This window comes from Salmo salar, chromosome 19, assembly GCF_965601325.2.
Source record: "Salmo salar chromosome 19, fSalSal1, whole genome shotgun sequence".
Lineage (NCBI taxonomy): Eukaryota > Metazoa > Chordata > Actinopteri > Salmoniformes > Salmonidae > Salmo > Salmo salar.
In genome coordinates, this window is record NC_138309.1 from 28,695,808 (window position 1) to 28,716,719 (window position 20,912).

Genomic DNA, 20,912 nt, shown 5'->3' on the forward strand with positions numbered 1-20,912 from the left:
CTGTCTGGAAAAAAAGAAATAATAAGATGTAGACTTGTATATAAAATATAATAAAATGCAAAAGACCCCAAAAGACATTGATTCTTTAAACCAGATGAGTACATGTCTCCCCCCAAATTCTGAAATTACATTTTTGTCCCCCTTAGTTTTATCATTGGAATGTGATACAAAACGAGGCTACGGGGTGCTTTAGGACCATGCGGACACCTCCAAGCAGTCGGGTAGGCTGTTTGGAGTGTTTATCCAACTGGGGGAAAAAAATTATAATAATAGTTATGTCCCCCCCACTTCGAAAAACAAAGTTGCACCCTTGCTTTATACTGTACAGTCATGGCCAAAAGTTTTGAGAATGACACAAATAGCAGGCAACAATAGTTGACAGAGGATGAACAATGATTCCAAGAACCACCCTCCTTTTGAAGCTTCCAGTCTGTTATTCAAACTCAATCAGCATGACAGAGTGATCTCCAGCCTTGTCCTCATCAACACTCACACCTGTGTTAATGAGAGAATCACTGACATGATGTCAGCTGGTCCTTCTGTGGCAGGGCTGAAATGCAGTGGAAATGTTTTTGGGGGGATTCAGCTCATTTGCATGGCAAAGAGGGACTTTGCAATTAATTGCAATTCATCTGATCACTCTTCATAACATTCTGGAGTATATGCAAATTGCCATCATACAAACTGAGGCAGCAGACTTTGTGAAAATGAATATTTGTGTCATTCTCAAAACTTTTAGCCACGACTGTATATAAGGTATTTTCAACACAATTGGCTGGAAAGCCTCAGTGTAGAATGACATACAGTATAAGTAGCTGCTGTTGTTAACAGCAAAGGAAAAAACAGCATGAGGTATTATCTTGTTGGGTCATTTCATTATATATCACAACCCCAATCTATGAACAACTCCATCACAGTTCATGTCTACACCCTCAGACACACTTGATGTGCCCCATATGGCACCCTATTACTATATAGTTCACAACCTTTGAACAGAGACCTTTTGGCTCTGGTCAAGGTCCAGCCAATCAGAATGAGTTTTTCCCTACAAAAGGTCTTTATTACAGACAGAAATACTCCTCAGTTTCATCAGCTGCCCGGTTGGTGGGTCTCACACGGTCCCGCAGGTGAAGAAGCTGGACGTGGAGGTCCTGGGATGGCGTGTTTACACATAGCGTGCGTATGTGAGGCCGGTTGGAAGTACTGCCAAATTCTCTAAAACGACATTGGAGGTGGCTTATGGTAGAGAAATGAACATTCAATTCTCTGGCCACAGCTCTGGTGGACATTCCTGCAGTCAGCAAAACAATCTGCACTGTCCTTCAAAACTTGAGACATCTGTGGCTTTGTGTTGTGTGAAAAAGGGCATATTTTAGAGTGGCCTTTTATTGTCCCAAGCATAGATTGTACATCTCAATTGTCAGTAGAAAGCACATTTGTTTAAGCAAGTCAGCCATATCAGCTGCAGTTTGTTTTTAAAAAAGGCAGTAAATGAGGCTGAATGAACTGTTTCGCTGCCAGACAAGGCTCTGCTGATAGCCAGCCAGGTGTAGCAGTGGTAAGGATTCACTCCATGGTGCTGAAAAGAAAGCTCTGCTGTTGGGAAAGCTGTGTATAGGGCCTAACTGTTTGTGGGTACCGTTTGTCACAGTTATAGTGCAATGAATGTATTATTTAATGTTGAATTGTGTTGTGTAATGGCTTTGCTGGCATGCATCAAAACTTTGTAAAAATGTTTGCCCCACCAAGATGTATTTTTCTCTAGTGAATAAGTGATCCAGTGGCCTAATGGATAAGGCATCAGCCTCCGGAGCTGGGGATTGTGGGTTCAAGTCCCACCTGGGTCTGTTGAAAGCAGCTGAGCATTAGATCAAAAGTTCTTTCTAAGATCTGCTTGCATGAATTTGTTAGCTTTAATCACTATCAGTACTAAATTCCCAATTGCCTGATGAAAATAGTGAATTCCAAATGAAAGAGACATTAGTCAATAGTAGGAGACCAGAAAAGTGACAATTGTGACCCGTCTTCCAGATCATGACTAAACTGCCAGCCCTCTACTTCACAAAACAATCTGCTATTTATTGTCTAAGCAAATTAAGCGCACGTAAAACTGTTGTAAATCAAAGTTTTATAAGTCATAAATAAATAAAAACATCTCCAAAGTATTCCAATGACTCCAATAGATCTAGAGAATCAGTGCTGTGTGCGAGTCATGACTCCTTTTTTTGTCAAATGTATTGTGACAAACATGATTGTGAAACTATACGTTATAATAAATGTTGATTTGAATGTTGATTTATATTTGTATGATAACAGTAGAATAGGTTTGTGTACTTGGAGCCTGCTGCTAGTGGCTGTTTTCTTTTAGCTTAGCTGTTAGTACATTGTTGTTGTTCTTGAGGCTGGCCAGTGAGAAAGCGTAGTCCTCTACTTTTCCAACACTCCACTTGGAACAGAAGAACATGGGCAGGCTGGAGTCTTTGCCCTCTTTGGGAAGGAAGACATTGAAATAGGACCTCTGTCTGGAAAAAAAGAAATAATAAGATGTAGACTTGTATATAAAATATAATAAAATGCAAAAGACCCCAAAAGACATTGATTCTTTAAACCAGATGAGTACATGTCTCCCCCCAAATTCTGAAATTACATTTTTGTCCCCCTTAGTTTTATCATTGGAATGTGATACAAAACGAGGCTACGGGGTGCTTTAGGACCATGCGGACACCTCCAAGCAGTCGGGTAGGCTGTTTGGAGTGTTTATCCAACTGGGGGAAAAAAATTATAATAATAGTTATGTCCCCCCCACTTCGAAAAACAAAGTTGCACCCTTGCTTTATACTGTACAGTCATGGCCAAAAGTTTTGAGAATGACACAAATAGCAGGCAACAATAGTTGACAGAGGATGAACAATGATTCCAAGAACCACCCTCCTTTTGAAGCTTCCAGTCTGTTATTCAAACTCAATCAGCATGACAGAGTGATCTCCAGCCTTGTCCTCATCAACACTCACACCTGTGTTAATGAGAGAATCACTGACATGATGTCAGCTGGTCCTTCTGTGGCAGGGCTGAAATGCAGTGGAAATGTTTTTGGGGGGATTCAGCTCATTTGCATGGCAAAGAGGGACTTTGCAATTAATTGCAATTCATCTGATCACTCTTCATAACATTCTGGAGTATATGCAAATTGCCATCATACAAACTGAGGCAGCAGACTTTGTGAAAATGAATATTTGTGTCATTCTCAAAACTTTTAGCCACGACTGTATATAAGGTATTTTCAACACAATTGGCTGGAAAGCCTCAGTGTAGAATGACATACAGTATAAGTAGCTGCTGTTGTTAACAGCAAAGGAAAAAACAGCATGAGGTATTATCTTGTTGGGTCATTTCATTATATATCACAACCCCAATCTATGAACAACTCCATCACAGTTCATGTCTACACCCTCAGACACACTTGATGTGCCCCATATGGCACCCTATTACTATATAGTTCACAACCTTTGAACAGAGACCTTTTGGCCCTGGTCAAGGTCCAGCCAATCAGAATGAGTTTTTCCCTACAAAAGGTCTTTATTACAGACAGAAATACTCCTCAGTTTCATCAGCTGCCCGGTTGGTGGGTCTCACACGGTCCCGCAGGTGAAGAAGCTGGACGTGGAGGTCCTGGGATGGCGTGTTTACACATAGCGTGCGTATGTGAGGCCGGTTGGAAGTACTGCCAAATTCTCTAAAACGACATTGGAGGTGGCTTATGGTAGAGAAATGAACATTCAATTCTCTGGCCACAGCTCTGGTGGACATTCCTGCAGTCAGCAAAACAATCTGCACTGTCCTTCAAAACTTGAGACATCTGTGGCTTTGTGTTGTGTGAAAAAGGGCATATTTTAGAGTGGCCTTTTATTGTCCCAAGCATAGATTGTACATCTCAATTGTCAGTAGAAAGCACATTTGTTTAAGCAAGTCAGCCATATCAGCTGCAGTTTGTTTTTAAAAAAGGCAGTAAATGAGGCTGAATGAACTGTTTCGCTGCCAGACAAGGCTCTGCTGATAGCCAGCCAGGTGTAGCAGTGGTAAGGATTCACTCCATGGTGCTGAAAAGAAAGCTCTGCTGTTGGGAAAGCTGTGTATAGGGCCTAACTGTTTGTGGGTACCGTTTGTCACAGTTATAGTGCAATGAATGTATTATTTAATGTTGAATTGTGTTGTGTAATGGCTTTGCTGGCATGCATCAAAACTTTGTAAAAATGTTTGCCCCACCAAGATGTATTTTTCTCTAGTGAATAAGTGATCCAGTGGCCTAATGGATAAGGCATCAGCCTCCGGAGCTGGGGATTGTGGGTTCAAGTCCCACCTGGGTCTGTTGAAAGCAGCTGAGCATTAGATCAAAAGTTCTTTCTAAGATCTGCTTGCATGAATTTGTTAGCTTTAATCACTATCAGTACTAAATTCCCAATTGCCTGATGAAAATAGTGAATTCCAAATGAAAGAGACATTAGTCAATAGTAGGAGACCAGAAAAGTGACAATTGTGACCCGTCTTCCAGATCATGACTAAACTGCCAGCCCTCTACTTCACAAAACAATCTGCTATTTATTGTCTAAGCAAATTAAGAGCACGTAAAACTGTTGTAAATCAAAGTTTTATAAGTCATAAATAAATAAAAACATCTTCAAAGTATTCCAATGACTCCAATAGATCTAGAGAATCAGTGCTGTGTGCGAGTCATGACTCCTTTTTTTGTCAAATGTATTGTGACAAACATGATTGTGAAACTACACGTTATAATAAATGTTGATTTGAATGTTGATTTATATTTGTATGATAACAGTAGAATAGGTTTGTGTACTTGGAGCCTGCTGCTAGTGGCTGTTTTCTTTTAGCTTAGCTGTTAGTACATTGTTGTTGTTCTTGAGGCTGGCCAGTGAGAAAGCGTAGTCCTCTACTTTTCCAACACTCCACTTGGAACAGAAGAACATGGGCAGGCTGGAGTCTTTGCCCTCTTTGGGAAGGAAGACATTGAAATAGGACCTCTGTCTGGAAAAAAAGAAATAATAAGATGTAGACTTGTATATAAAATATAATAAAATGCAAAAGACCCCAAAAGACATTGATTCTTTAAACCAGATGAGTACATGTCTCCCCCCAAATTCTGAAATTACATTTTTGTCCCCCTTAGTTTTATCATTGGAATGTGATACAAAACGAGGCTACGGGGTGCTTTAGGACCATGCGGACACCTCCAAGCAGTCGGGTAGGCTGTTTGGAGTGTTTATCCAACTGGGGGAAAAAAATTATAATAATAGTTATGTCCCCCCCACTTCGAAAAACAAAGTTGCACCCTTGCTTTATACTGTACAGTCATGGCCAAAAGTTTTGAGAATGACACAAATAGCAGGCAACAATAGTTGACAGAGGATGAACAATGATTCCAAGAACCACCCTCCTTTTGAAGCTTCCAGTCTGTTATTCAAACTCAATCAGCATGACAGAGTGATCTCCAGCCTTGTCCTCATCAACACTCACACCTGTGTTAATGAGAGAATCACTGACATGATGTCAGCTGGTCCTTCTGTGGCAGGGCTGAAATGCAGTGGAAATGTTTTTGGGGGGATTCAGCTCATTTGCATGGCAAAGAGGGACTTTGCAATTAATTGCAATTCATCTGATCACTCTTCATAACATTCTGGAGTATATGCAAATTGCCATCATACAAACTGAGGCAGCAGACTTTGTGAAAATGAATATTTGTGTCATTCTCAAAACTTTTAGCCACGACTGTATATAAGGTATTTTCAACACAATTGGCTGGAAAGCCTCAGTGTAGAATGACATACAGTATAAGTAGCTGCTGTTGTTAACAGCAAAGGAAAAAACAGCATGAGGTATTATCTTGTTGGGTCATTTCATTATATATCACAACCCCAATCTATGAACAACTCCATCACAGTTCATGTCTACACCCTCAGACACACTTGATGTGCCCCATATGGCACCCTATTACTATATAGTTCACAACCTTTGAACAGAGACCTTTTGGCCCTGGTCAAGGTCCAGCCAATCAGAATGAGTTTTTCCCTACAAAAGGTCTTTATTACAGACAGAAATACTCCTCAGTTTCATCAGCTGCCCGGTTGGTGGGTCTCACACGGTCCCGCAGGTGAAGAAGCTGGACGTGGAGGTCCTGGGATGGCGTGTTTACACATAGCGTGCGTATGTGAGGCCGGTTGGAAGTACTGCCAAATTCTCTAAAACGACATTGGAGGTGGCTTATGGTAGAGAAATGAACATTCAATTCTCTGGCCACAGCTCTGGTGGACATTCCTGCAGTCAGCAAAACAATCTTCTAGTTGCACTGTCCTTCAAAACTTGAGACATCTGTGGCTTTGTGTTGTGTGAAAAAGGGCATATTTTAGAGTGGCCTTTTATTGTCCCAAGCATAGATTGTACATCTCAATTGTCAGTAGAAAGCACATTTGTTTAAGCAAGTCAGCCATATCAGCTGCAGTTTGTTTTTAAAAAAGGCAGTAAATGAGGCTGAATGAACTGTTTCGCTGCCAGACAAGGCTCTGCTGATAGCCAGCCAGGTGTAGCAGTGGTAAGGATTCACTCCATGGTGCTGAAAAGAAAGCTCTGCTGTTGGGAAAGCTGTGTATAGGGCCTAACTGTTTGTGGGTACCGTTTGTCACAGTTATAGTGCAATGAATGTATTATTTAATGTTGAATTGTGTTGTGTAATGGCTTTGCTGGCATGCATCAAAACTTTGTAAAAATGTTTGCCCCACCAAGATGTATTTTTCTCTAGTGAATAAGTGATCCAGTGGCCTAATGGATAAGGCATCAGCCTCCGGAGCTGGGGATTGTGGGTTCAAGTCCCACCTGGGTCTGTTGAAAGCAGCTGAGCATTAGATCAAAAGTTCTTTCTAAGATCTGCTTGCATGAATTTGTTAGCTTTAATCACTATCAGTACTAAATTCCCAATTGCCTGATGAAAATAGTGAATTCCAAATGAAAGAGACATTAGTCAATAGTAGGAGACCAGAAAAGTGACAATTGTGACCCGTCTTCCAGATCATGACTAAACTGCCAGCCCTCTACTTCACAAAACAATCTGCTATTTATTGTCTAAGCAAATTAAGAGCACGTAAAACTGTTGTAAATCAAAGTTTTATAAGTCATAAATAAATAAAAACATCTTCAAAGTATTCCAATGACTCCAATAGATCTAGAGAATCAGTGCTGTGTGCGAGTCATGACTCCTTTTTTTGTCAAATGTATTGTGACAAACATGATTGTGAAACTACACGTTATAATAAATGTTGATTTGAATGTTGATTTATATTTGTATGATAACAGTAGAATAGGTTTGTGTACTTGGAGCCTGCTGCTAGTGGCTGTTTTCTTTTAGCTTAGCTGTTAGTACATTGTTGTTGTTCTTGAGGCTGGCCAGTGAGAAAGCGTAGTCCTCTACTTTTCCAACACTCCACTTGGAACAGAAGAACATGGGCAGGCTGGAGTCTTTGCCCTCTTTGGGAAGGAAGACATTGAAATAGGACCTCTGTCTGGAAAAAAATAAATAATAAGATGTAGACTTGTATATAAAATATAATAAAATGCAAAAGACCCCAAAAGACATTGATTCTTTAAACCAGATGAGTACATGTCTCCCCCCAAATTCTGAAATTACATTTTTGTCCCCCTTAGTTTTATCATTGGAATGTGATACAAAACGAGGCTACGGGGTGCTTTAGGACCATGCGGACACCTCCAAGCAGTCGGGTAGGCTGTTTGGAGTGTTTATCCAACTGGGGGAAAAAAATTATAATAATAGTTATGTCCCCCCCACTTCGAAAAACAAAGTTGCACCCTTGCTTTATACTGTACAGTCATGGCCAAAAGTTTTGAGAATGACACAAATAGCAGGCAACAATAGTTGACAGAGGATGAACAATGATTCCAAGAACCACCCTCCTTTTGAAGCTTCCAGTCTGTTATTCAAACTCAATCAGCATGACAGAGTGATCTCCAGCCTTGTCCTCATCAACACTCACACCTGTGTTAATGAGAGAATCACTGACATGATGTCAGCTGGTCCTTCTGTGGCAGGGCTGAAATGCAGTGGAAATGTTTTTGGGGGGATTCAGCTCATTTGCATGGCAAAGAGGGACTTTGCAATTAATTGCAATTCATCTGATCACTCTTCATAACATTCTGGAGTATATGCAAATTGCCATCATACAAACTGAGGCAGCAGACTTTGTGAAAATGAATATTTGTGTCATTCTCAAAACTTTTAGCCACGACTGTATATAAGGTATTTTCAACACAATTGGCTGGAAAGCCTCAGTGTAGAATGACATACAGTATAAGTAGCTGCTGTTGTTAACAGCAAAGGAAAAAACAGCATGAGGTATTATCTTGTTGGGTCATTTCATTATATATCACAACCCCAATCTATGAACAACTCCATCACAGTTCATGTCTACACCCTCAGACACACTTGATGTGCCCCATATGGCACCCTATTACTATATAGTTCACAACATATGAACAGAGACCTTTTGGCCCTGGTCAAGGTCCAGCCAATCAGAATGAGTTTTTCCCTACAAAAGGTCTTTATTACAGACAGAAATACTCCTCAGTTTCATCAGCTGCCCGGTTGGTGGGTCTCACACGGTCCCGCAGGTGAAGAAGCTGGACGTGGAGGTCCTGGGATGGCGTGTTTACACATAGCGTGCGTATGTGAGGCCGGTTGGAAGTACTGCCAAATTCTCTAAAACGACATTGGAGGTGGCTTATGGTAGAGAAATGAACATTCAATTCTCTGGCCACAGCTCTGGTGGACATTCCTGCAGTCAGCAAAACAATCTTCTAGTTGCACTGTCCTTCAAAACTTGAGTCATCTGTGGCTTTGTGTTGTGTGAAAAAGGGCATATTTTAGAGTGGCCTTTTATTGTCCCAAGCATAGATTGTACATCTCAATTGTCAGTAGAAAGCACATTTGTTTAAGCAAGTCAGCCATATCAGCTGCAGTTTGTTTTTAAAAAAGGCAGTAAATGAGGCTGAATGAACTGTTTCGCTGCCAGACAAGGCTCTGCTGATAGCCAGCCAGGTGTAGCAGTGGTAAGGATTCACTCCATGGTGCTGAAAAGAAAGCTCTGCTGTTGGGAAAGCTGTGTATAGGGCCTAACTGTTTGTGGGTACCGTTTGTCACAGTTATAGTGCAATGAATGTATTATTTAATGTTGAATTGTGTTGTGTAATGGCTTTGCTGGCATGCATCAAAACTTTGTAAAAATGTTTGCCCCACCAAGATGTATTTTTCTCGAGCGAATAAGTGATCCAGTGGCCTAATGGATAAGGCATCAGCCTCCGGAGCTGGGGATTGTGGGTTCAAGTCCCACCTGGGTCTGTTGAAAGCAGCTGAGCATTAGATCAAAAGTTCTTTCTAAGATCTGCTTGCATGAATTTGTTAGCTTTAATCACTATCAGTACTAAATTCCCAATTGCCTGATGAAAATAGTGAATTCCAAATGAAAGAGACATTAGTCAATAGTAGGAGACCAGAAAAGTGACAATTGTGACCCGTCTTCCAGATCATGACTAAACTGCCAGCCCTCTACTTCACAAAACAATCTGCTATTTATTGTCTAAGCAAATTAAGAGCACGTAAAACTGTTGTAAATCAAAGTTTTATAAGTCATAAATAAATAAAAACATCTTCAAAGTATTCCAATGACTCCAATAGATCTAGAGAATCAGTGCTGTGTGCGAGTCATGACTCCTTTTTTTGTCAAATGTATTGTGACAAACATGATTGTGAAACTACACGTTATAATAAATGTTGATTTGAATGTTGATTTATATTTGTATGATAACAGTAGAATAGGTTTGTGTACTTGGAGCCTGCTGCTAGTGGCTGTTTTCTTTTAGCTTAGCTGTTAGTACATTGTTGTTGTTCTTGAGGCTGGCCAGTGAGAAAGCGTAGTCCTCTACTTTTCCAACACTCCACTTGGAACAGAAGAACATGGGCAGGCTGGAGTCTTTGCCCTCTTTGGGAAGGATGACATTGAAATAGGACCTCTGTCTGGAAAAAAATAAATAATAAGATGTAGACTTGTATATAAAATATAATAAAATGCAAAAGACCCCAAAAGACATTGATTCTTTAAACCAGATGAGTACATGTCTCCCCCCAAATTCTGAAATTACATTTTTGTCCCCCTTAGTTTTATCATTGGAATGTGATACAAAACGAGGCTACGGGGTGCTTTAGGACCATGCGGACACCTCCAAGCAGTCGGGTAGGCTGTTTGGAGTGTTTATCCAACTGGGGGAAAAAAATTATAATAATAGTTATGTCCCCCCCACTTCGAAAAACAAAGTTGCACCCTTGCTTTATACTGTACAGTCATGGCCAAAAGTTTTGAGAATGACACAAATAGCAGGCAACAATAGTTGACAGAGGATGAACAATGATTCCAAAAACCACCCTCCTTTTGAAGCTTCCAGTCTGTCATTCAAACTCAATCAGCATGACAGAGTGATCTCCAGCCTTGTCCTCATCAACACTCACACCTGTGTTAATGAGAGAATCACTGACATGATGTCAGCTGGTCCTTCTGTGGCAGGGCTGAAATGCAGTGGAAATGTTTTTGGGGGATTCAGCTCATTTGCGTGGCAAAGAGGGACTTTGCAATTAATTGCAATTCATCTGATCACTCTTCATAACATTCTGGAGTATATGCAAATTGCCATCATACAAACTGAGGCAGCAGACTTTGTGAAAATGAATATTTGTGTCATTCTCAAAACTTTTAGCCACGACTGTATATAAGGTATTTTCAACACAATTGGCTGGAAAGCCTCAGTGTAGAATGACATACAGTATAAGTAGCTGCTGTTGTTAACAGCAAAGGAAAAAACAGCATGAGGTATTATCTTGTTGGGTCATTTCATTATATATCACAACCCCAATCTATGAACAACTCCATCACAGTTCATGTCTACACCCTCAGACACACTTGATGTGCCCCATATGGCACCCTATTACTATATAGTTCACAACTTTTGAACAGAGACCTTTTGGCCCTGGTCAAGGTCCAGCCAATCAGAATGAGTTTTTCCCTACAAAAGGTCTTTATTACAGACAGAAATACTCCTCAGTTTCATCAGCTGCCCGGTTGGTGGGTCTCACACGGTCCCGCAGGTGAAGAAGCTGGACGTGGAGGTCCTGGGATGGCGTGTTTACACATAGCGTGCGTATGTGAGGCCGGTTGGAAGTACTGCCAAATTCTCTAAAACGACATTGGAGGTGGCTTATGGTAGAGAAATGAACATTCAATTCTCTGGCCACAGCTCTGGTGGACATTCCTGCAGTCAGCAAAACAATCTTCTAGTTGCACTGTCCTTCAAAACTTGAGTCATCTGTGGCTTTGTGTTGTGTGAAAAAGGGCATATTTTAGAGTGGCCTTTTATTGTCCCAAGCATAGATTGTACATCTCAATTGTCAGTAGAAAGCACATTTGTTTAAGCAAGTCAGCCATATCAGCTGCAGTTTGTTTTTAAAAAAGGCAGTAAATGAGGCTGAATGAACTGTTTCGCTGCCAGACAAGGCTCTGCTGATAGCCAGCCAGGTGTAGCAGTGGTAAGGATTCACTCCATGGTGCTGAAAAGAAAGCTCTGCTGTTGGGAAAGCTGTGTATAGGGCCTAACTGTTTGTGGGTACCGTTTGTCACAGTTATAGTGCAATGAATGTATTATTTAATGTTGAATTGTGTTGTGTAATGGCTTTGCTGGCATGCATCAAAACTTTGTAAAAATGTTTGCCCCACCAAGATGTATTTTTCTCGAGCGAATAAGTGATCCAGTGGCCTAATGGATAAGGCATCAGCCTCCGGAGCTGGGGATTGTGGGTTCAAGTCCCACCTGGGTCTGTTGAAAGCAGCTGAGCATTAGATCAAAAGTTCTTTCTAAGATCTGCTTGCATGAATTTGTTAGCTTTAATCACTATCAGTACTAAATTCCCAATTGCCTGATGAAAATAGTGAATTCCAAATGAAAGAGACATTAGTCAATAGTAGGAGACCAGAAAAGTGACAATTGTGACCCGTCTTCCAGATCATGACTAAACTGCCAGCCCTCTACTTCACAAAACAATCTGCTATTTATTGTCTAAGCAAATTAAGAGCACGTAAAACTGTTGTAAATCAAAGTTTTATAAGTCATAAATAAATAAAAACATCTTCAAAGTATTCCAATGACTCCAATAGATCTAGAGAATCAGTGCTGTGTGCGAGTCATGACTCCTTTTTTTGTCAAATGTATTGTGACAAACATGATTGTGAAACTACACGTTATAATAAATGTTGATTTGAATGTTGATTTATATTTGTATGATAACAGTAGAATAGGTTTGTGTACTTGGAGCCTGCTGCTAGTGGCTGTTTTCTTTTAGCTTAGCTGTTAGTACATTGTTGTTGTTCTTGAGGCTGGCCAGTGAGAAAGCGTAGTCCTCTACTTTTCCAACACTCCACTTGGAACAGAAGAACATGGGCAGGCTGGAGTCTTTGCCCTCTTTGGGAAGGATGACATTGAAATAGGACCTCTGTCTGGAAAAAAATAAATAATAAGATGTAGACTTGTATATAAAATATAATAAAATGCAAAAGACCCCAAAAGACATTGATTCTTTAAACCAGATGAGTACATGTCTCCCCCCAAATTCTGAAATTACATTTTTGTCCCCCTTAGTTTTATCATTGGAATGTGATACAAAACGAGGCTACGGGGTGCTTTAGGACCATGCGGACACCTCCAAGCAGTCGGGTAGGCTGTTTGGAGTGTTTATCCAACTGGGGGAAAAAAATTATAATAATAGTTATGTCCCCCCCACTTCGAAAAACAAAGTTGCACCCTTGCTTTATACTGTACAGTCATGGCCAAAAGTTTTGAGAATGACACAAATAGCAGGCAACAATAGTTGACAGAGGATGAACAATGATTCCAAAAACCACCCTCCTTTTGAAGCTTCCAGTCTGTCATTCAAACTCAATCAGCATGACAGAGTGATCTCCAGCCTTGTCCTCATCAACACTCACACCTGTGTTAATGAGAGAATCACTGACATGATGTCAGCTGGTCCTTCTGTGGCAGGGCTGAAATGCAGTGGAAATGTTTTTGGGGGATTCAGCTCATTTGCGTGGCAAAGAGGGACTTTGCAATTAATTGCAATTCATCTGATCACTCTTCATAACATTCTGGAGTATATGCAAATTGCCATCATACAAACTGAGGCAGCAGACTTTGTGAAAATGAATATTTGTGTCATTCTCAAAACTTTTAGCCACGACTGTATATAAGGTATTTTCAACACAATTGGCTGGAAAGCCTCAGTGTAGAATGACATACAGTATAAGTAGCTGCTGTTGTTAACAGCAAAGGAAAAAACAGCATGAGGTATTATCTTGTTGGGTCATTTCATTATATATCACAACCCCAATCTATGAACAACTCCATCACAGTTCATGTCTACACCCTCAGACACACTTGATGTGCCCCATATGGCACCCTATTACTATATAGTTCACAACTTTTGAACAGAGACCTTTTGGCCCTGGTCAAGGTCCAGCCAATCAGAATGAGTTTTTCCCTACAAAAGGTCTTTATTACAGACAGAAATACTCCTCAGTTTCATCAGCTGCCCGGTTGGTGGGTCTCACACGGTCCCGCAGGTGAAGAAGCTGGACGTGGAGGTCCTGGGATGGCGTGTTTACACATAGCGTGCGTATGTGAGGCCGGTTGGAAGTACTGCCAAATTCTCTAAAACGACATTGGAGGTGGCTTATGGTAGAGAAATGAACATTCAATTCTCTGGCCACAGCTCTGGTGGACATTCCTGCAGTCAGCAAAACAATCTTCTAGTTGCACTGTCCTTCAAAACTTGAGTCATCTGTGGCTTTGTGTTGTGTGAAAAAGGGCATATTTTAGAGTGGCCTTTTATTGTCCCAAGCATAGATTGTACATCTCAATTGTCAGTAGAAAGCACATTTGTTTAAGCAAGTCAGCCATATCAGCTGCAGTTTGTTTTTAAAAAAGGCAGTAAATGAGGCTGAATGAACTGTTTCGCTGCCAGACAAGGCTCTGCTGATAGCCAGCCAGGTGTAGCAGTGGTAAGGATTCACTCCATGGTGCTGAAAAGAAAGCTCTGCTGTTGGGAAAGCTGTGTATAGGGCCTAACTGTTTGTGGGTACCGTTTGTCACAGTTATAGTGCAATGAATGTATTATTTAATGTTGAATTGTGTTGTGTAATGGCTTTGCTGGCATGCATCAAAACTTTGTAAAAATGTTTGCCCCACCAAGATGTATTTTTCTCTAGCGAATAAGTGATCCAGTGGCCTAATGGATAAGGCATCAGCCTCCGGAGCTGGGGATTGTGGGTTCAAGTCCCACCTGGGTCTGTTGAAAGCAGCTGAGCATTAGATCAAAAGTTCTTTCTAAGATCTGCTTGCATGAATTTGTTAGCTTTAATCACTATCAGTACTAAATTCCCAATTGCCTGATGAAAATAGTGAATTCCAAATGAAAGAGACATTAGTCAATAGTAGGAGACCAGAAAAGTGACAATTGTGACCCGTCTTCCAGATCATGACTAAACTGCCAGCCCTCTACTTCACAAAACAATCTGCTATTTATTGTCTAAGCAAATTAAGAGCACGTAAAACTGTTGTAAATCAAAGTTTTATAAGTCATAAATAAATAAAAACATCTTCAAAGTATTCCAATGACTCCAATAGATCTAGAGAATCAGTGCTGTGTGCGAGTCATGACTCCTTTTTTTGTCAAATGTATTGTGACAAACATGATTGTGAAACTACACGTTATAATAAATGTTGATTTGAATGTTGATTTATATTTGTATGATAACAGTAGAATAGGTTTGTGTACTTGGAGCCTGCTGCTAGTGGCTGTTTTCTTTTAGCTTAGCTGTTAGTACATTGTTGTTGTTCTTGAGGCTGGCCAGTGAGAAAGCGTAGTCCTCTACTTTTCCAACACTCCACTTGGAACAGAAGAACATGGGCAGGCTGGAGTCTTTGCCCTCTTTGGGAAGGATGACATTGAAATAGGACCTCTGTCTGGAAAAAAATAAATAATAAGATGTAGACTTGTATATAAAATATAATAAAATGCAAAAGACCCCAAAAGACATTGATTCTTTAAACCAGATGAGTACATGTCTCCCCCCAAATTCTGAAATTACATTTTTGTCCCCCTTAGTTTTATCATTGGAATGTGATACAAAACGAGGCTACGGGGTGCTTTAGGACCATGCGGACACCTCCAAGCAGTCGGGTAGGCTGTTTGGAGTGTTTATCCAACTGGGGGAAAAAAATTATAATAATAGTTATGTCCCCCCCACTTCGAAAAACAAAGTTGCACCCTTGCTTTATACTGTACAGTCATGGCCAAAAGTTTTGAGAATGACACAAATAGCAGGCAACAATAGTTGACAGAGGATGAACAATGATTCCAAAAACCACCCTCCTTTTGAAGCTTCCAGTCTGTTATTCAAACTCAATCAGCATGACAGAGTGATCTCCAGCCTTGTCCTCATCAACACTCACACCTGTGTTAATGAGAGAATCACTGACATGATGTCAGCTGGTCCTTCTGTGGCAGGGCTGAAATGCAGTGGAAATGTTTTTGGGGGGATTCAGCTCATTTGCGTGGCAAAGAGGGACTTTGCAATTAATTGCAATTCATCTGATCACTCTTCATAACATTCTGGAGTATATGCAAATTGCCATCATACAAACTGAGGCAGCAGACTTTGTGAAAATGAATATTTGTGTCATTCTCAAAACTTTTAGCCACGACTGTATATAAGGTATTTTCAACACAATTGGCTGGAAAGCCTCAGTGTAGAATGACATACAGTATAAGTAGCTGCTGTTGTTAACAGCAAAGGAAAAAACAGCATGAGGTATTATCTTGGTGGGTCATTTCATTATATATCACAACCCCAATCTATGAACAACTCCATCACAGTTCATGTCTACACCCTCAGACACACTTGATGTGCCCCATATGGCACCCTATTACTATATAGTTCACAACTTTTGAACAGAGACCTTTTGGCCCTGGTCAAGGTCCAGCCAATCAGAATGAGTTTTTCCCTACAAAAGGTCTTTATTACAGACAGAAATACTCCTCAGTTTCATCAGCTGCCCGGTTGGTGGGTCTCACACGGTCCCGCAGGTGAAGAAGCTGGACGTGGAGGTCCTGGGATGGCGTGTTTACACATAGCGTGCGTATGTGAGGCCGGTTGGAAGTACTGCCAAATTCTCTAAAACGACATTGGAGGTGGCTTATGGTAGAGAAATGAACATTCAATTCTCTGGCCACAGCTCTGGTGGACATTCCTGCAGTCAGCAAAACAATCTTCTAGTTGCACTGTCCTTCAAAACTTGAGACATCTGTGGCTTTGTGTTGTGTGAAAAAGGGCATATTTTAGAGTGGCCTTTTATTGTCCCAAGCATAGATTGTACATCTCAATTGTCAGTAGAAAGCACATTTGTTTAAGCAAGTCAGCCATATCAGCTGCAGTTTGTTTTTAAAAAAGGCAGTAAATGAGGCTGAATGAACTGTTTCGCTGCCAGACAAGGCTCTGCTGATAGCCAGCCAGGTGTAGCAGTGGTAAGGATTCACTCCATGGTGCTGAAAAGAAAGCTCTGCTGTTGGGAAAGCTGTGTATAGGGCCTAACTGTTTGTGGGTACCGTTTGTCACAGTTATAGTGCAATGAATGTATTATTTAATGTTGAATTGTGTTGTGTAATGGCTTTGCTGGCATGCATCAAAACTTTGTAAAAATGTTTGCCCCACCAAGATGTATTTTTCTCTAGTGAATAAGTGATCCAGTGGCCTAATGGATAAGGCATCAGCCTCCGGAGCTGGGGATTGTGGGTTCAAGTCCCACCTGGGTCTGTTGAAAGCAGCTGAGCATTAGATCAAAAGTTCTTTCTAAGATCTGCTTGCATGAATTTGTTAGCTTTAATCACTATCAGTACTAAATTCCCAATTGCCTGATGAAAATAGTGAATTCCAAATGAAAGAGACATTAGTCAATAGTAGGAGACCAGAAAAGTGACAATTGTGACCCGTCTTCCAGATCATGACTAAACTGCCAGCCCTCTACTTCACAAAACAATCTGCTATTTATTGTCTAAGCAAATTAAGAGCACGTAAAACTGTTGTAAATCAAAGTTTTATAAGTCATAAATAAATAAAAACATCTTCAAAGTATTCCAATGACTCCAATAGATCTAGAGAATCAGTGCTGTGTGCGAGTCATGACTCCTTTTTTTGTCAAATGTATTGTGACAAACATGATTGTGAAACTACACGTTATAATAAATGTTGATTTGAATGTTGATTTATATTTGTATGATGATAACAGTAGAATAGGTTTGTGTACTTGGAGCCTGCTGCTAGTGGCTGTTTTCTTTTAGCTTAGCTGTTAGTACATTGTTGTTGTTCTTGAGGCTGGCCAGTGAGAAAGCGTAGTCCTCTACTTTTCCAACACTCCACTTGGAACAGAAGAACATGGGCAGGCTGGAGTCTTTGCCCTCTTTGGGAAGGAAGACATTGAAATAGGACCTCTGTCTGGAAAAAAAATAAATAATAAGATGTAGACTTGTATATAAAATATAATAAAATGCAAAAGACCCCAAAAGACATTGATTCTTTAAACCAGATGAGTACATGTCTCCCCCCAAATTCTGAAATTACATTTTTGTCCCCCTTAGTTTTATCATTGGAATGTGATACAAAACGAGGCTACGGGGTGCTTTAGGACCATGCGGACACCTCCAAGCAGTCGGGTAGGCTGTTTGGAGTGTTTATCCAACTGGGGGAAAAAAATTATAATAATAGTTATGTCCCCCCCACTTCGAAAAACAAAGTTGCACCCTTGCTTTATACTGTACAGTCATGGCCAAAAGTTTTGAGAATGACACAAATAGCAGGCAACAATAGTTGACAGAGGATGAACAATGATTCCAAGAACCACCCTCCTTTTGAAGCTTCCAGTCTGTTATTCAAACTCAATCAGCATGACAGAGTGATCTCCAGCCTTGTCCTCATCAACACTCACACCTGTGTTAATGAGAGAATCACTGACATGATGTCAGCTGGTCCTTCTGTGGCAGGGCTGAAATGCAGTGGAAATGTTTTTGGGGGGATTCAGCTCATTTGCGTGGCAAAGAGGGACTTTGCAATTTATTGCAATTCATCTGATCACTCTTCATAACATTCTGGAGTATATGCAAATTGCCATCATACAAACTGAGGCAGCAGACTTTGTGAAAATGAATATTTGTGTCATTCTCAAAACTTTTAGCCACGACTGTATATAAGGTATTTTCAACACAATTGGCTGGAAAGCCTCAGTGTAGAATGACATACAGTATAAGTAGCTGCTGTTGTTAACAGCAAAGGAAAAAACAGCATGAGGTATTATCTTGGTGGGTCATTTCATTATATATCACAACCCCAATCTATGAACAACTCCATCACAGTTCATGTCTACACCCTCAGACACACTTGATGTGCCCCATATGGCACCCTATTACTATATAGTTCACAACTTTTGAACAGAGACCTTTTGGCCCTGGTCAAGGTCCAGCCAATCAGAATGAGTTTTTCCCTACAAAAGGTCTTTATTACAGACAGAAATACTCCTCAGTTTCATCAGCTGCCCGGTTGGTGGGTCTCACACGGTCCCGCAGGTGAAGAAGCTGGACGTGGAGGTCCTGGGATGGCGTGTTTACACATAGCGTGCGTATGTGAGGCCGGTTGGAAGTACTGCCAAATTCTCTAAAACGACATTGGAGGTGGCTTATGGTAGAGAAATGAACATTCAATTCTCTGGCCACAGCTCTGGTGGACATTCCTGCAGTCAGCAAAACAATCTTCTAGTTGCACTGTCCTTCAAAACTTGAGACATCTGTGGCTTTGTGTTGTGTGAAAAAGGGCATATTTTAGAGTGGCCTTTTATTGTCCCAAGCATAGATTGTACATCTCAATTGTCAGTAGAAAGCACATTTGTTTAAGCAAGTCAGCCATATCAGCTGCAGTTTGTTTTTAAAAAAGGCAGTAAATGAGGCTGAATGAACTGTTTCGCTGCCAGACAAGGCTCTGCTGATAGCCAGCCAGGTGTAGCAGTGGTAAGGATTCACTCCATGGTGCTGAAAAGAAAGCTCTGCTGTTGGGAAAGGTGTGTATAGGGCCTAACTGTTTGTGGGTACCGTTTGTCACAGTTATAGTGCAATGAATGTATTATTTAATGTTGAATTGTGTTGTGTAATGGCTTTGCTGGCATGCATCAAAACTTTGTAAAAATGTTTGCCCCACCAAGATGTATTTTTCTCTAGTGAATAAGTGATCCAGTGGCCTAATGGATAAGGCATCAGCCTCCGGAGCTGGGGATTGTGGGTTCAAGTCCCACCTGGGTCTGTTGAAAGCAGCTGAGCATTAAATCAAGAGTTCTTTCTAAGATCTGCTTGCATGAATTTGTTAGCTTTAATCACTATCAGTACTAAATTCCCAATTGCCTGATGAAAATAGTGAATTCCAAATGAAAGAGACATTAGTCAATAGTAGGAGACCAGAAAAGTGACAATTGTGACCTGTCTTCCAGATCATGACTAAACTGCCAGCCCTCTACTTCACAAAACAATCTGCTATTTATTGTCTAAGCAAATTAAGAGCACGTAAAACTGTTGTAAATCAAAGTTTTATAAGTCATAAATAAATAAAAACATCTTCAAAGTATTCCAATGACTCCAATAGATCTAGAGAATCAGTGCTGTGTGCGAGTCATGACTCCTTTTTTTGTCAAATGTATTGTGACAAACATGATTGTGAAACTACACGTTATAATAAATGTTGATTTGAATGTTGATTTATATTTGTATGATAACAGTAGAATAGGTTTGTGTACTTGGAGCCTGCTGCTAGTGGCTGTTTTCTTTTAGCTTAGCTGTTAGTACATTGTTGTTGTTCTTGAGGCTGGCCAGTGAGAAAGCGTAGTCCTCTACTTTTCCAACACTCCACTTGGAACAGAAGAACATGGGCAGGCTGGAGTCTTTGCCCTCTTTGGGAAGGAAGACATTGAAATAGGACCTCTGTCTGGAAAAAAATAAATAATAAGATGTAGACTTGTATATAAAATATAATAAAATGCAAAAGACCCCAAAAGACATTGATTCTTTAAACCAGATGAGTACATGTCTCCCCCCAAATTCTGAAATTACATTTTTGTCCCCCTTAGTTTTATCATTGGAATGTGATACAAAACGAGGCTACGGGGTGCTTTAGGACCATGCGGACACCTCCAAGCAGTCGGGTAGGCTGTTTGGAGTGTTTATCCAACTGGGGGGGAAAAATTATAATAATAGTTATGTCCCCCCCACTTCGAAAAACAAAGTTGCACCCTTGCTTTATACTGTACAGTCATGGCCAAAAGTTTTGAGAATGACACAAATAGCAGGCAACAATAGTTGACAGAGGATGAACAATGATTCCAAGAACCACCCTCCTTTTGAAGCTTCCAGTCTGTTATTCAAACTCAATCAGCATGACAGAGTGATCTCCAGCCTTGTCCTCATCAACACTCACACCTGTGTTAATGAGAGAATCACTGACATGATGTCAGCTGGTCCTTCTGTGGCAGGGCTGAAATGCAGTGGAAATGTTTTTGGGGGGATTCAGCTCATTTGCGTGGCAAAGAGGGACTTTGCAATTTATTGCAATTCATCTGATCACTCTTCATAACATTCTGGAGTATATGCAAATTGCCATCATACAAACTGAGGCAGCAGACTTTGTGAAAATGAATATTTGTGTCAT

The 20,912-nt window shown here is 40.6% G+C and overlaps 8 non-coding genes across 8 annotated transcripts; all 8 read left to right on the forward strand.

The window, feature by feature from the left end:
• Nucleotides 1-1,774: 1,774 nt before the first annotated feature.
• Nucleotides 1,775-1,847, forward strand: trnar-ccg (transfer RNA arginine (anticodon CCG)). Its single transcript has one exon. It is a non-coding gene; the product is annotated as a tRNA-Arg (tRNA).
• Nucleotides 1,848-4,292: 2,445 nt separating this feature from the next.
• On the forward strand, nucleotides 4,293-4,365 carry trnar-ccg (transfer RNA arginine (anticodon CCG)). Its single transcript has one exon. It is a non-coding gene; the product is annotated as a tRNA-Arg (tRNA).
• Nucleotides 4,366-6,817: 2,452 nt separating this feature from the next.
• Nucleotides 6,818-6,890, forward strand: trnar-ccg (transfer RNA arginine (anticodon CCG)). The gene has a single exon. It is a non-coding gene; the product is annotated as a tRNA-Arg (tRNA).
• Nucleotides 6,891-9,342: 2,452 nt separating this feature from the next.
• Nucleotides 9,343-9,415, forward strand: trnar-ccg (transfer RNA arginine (anticodon CCG)). The gene has a single exon. It is a non-coding gene; the product is annotated as a tRNA-Arg (tRNA).
• Nucleotides 9,416-11,866: 2,451 nt separating this feature from the next.
• On the forward strand, nucleotides 11,867-11,939 carry trnar-ccg (transfer RNA arginine (anticodon CCG)). Its single transcript has one exon. It is a non-coding gene; the product is annotated as a tRNA-Arg (tRNA).
• Nucleotides 11,940-14,390: 2,451 nt separating this feature from the next.
• On the forward strand, nucleotides 14,391-14,463 carry trnar-ccg (transfer RNA arginine (anticodon CCG)). Its single transcript has one exon. It is a non-coding gene; the product is annotated as a tRNA-Arg (tRNA).
• A 2,452-nt stretch (nucleotides 14,464-16,915) lies between these two features.
• On the forward strand, nucleotides 16,916-16,988 carry trnar-ccg (transfer RNA arginine (anticodon CCG)). Its single transcript has one exon. It is a non-coding gene; the product is annotated as a tRNA-Arg (tRNA).
• Nucleotides 16,989-19,444: 2,456 nt separating this feature from the next.
• Nucleotides 19,445-19,517, forward strand: trnar-ccg (transfer RNA arginine (anticodon CCG)). Its single transcript has one exon. It is a non-coding gene; the product is annotated as a tRNA-Arg (tRNA).
• The last annotated feature ends 1,395 nt before the right edge of the window (nucleotides 19,518-20,912 follow it).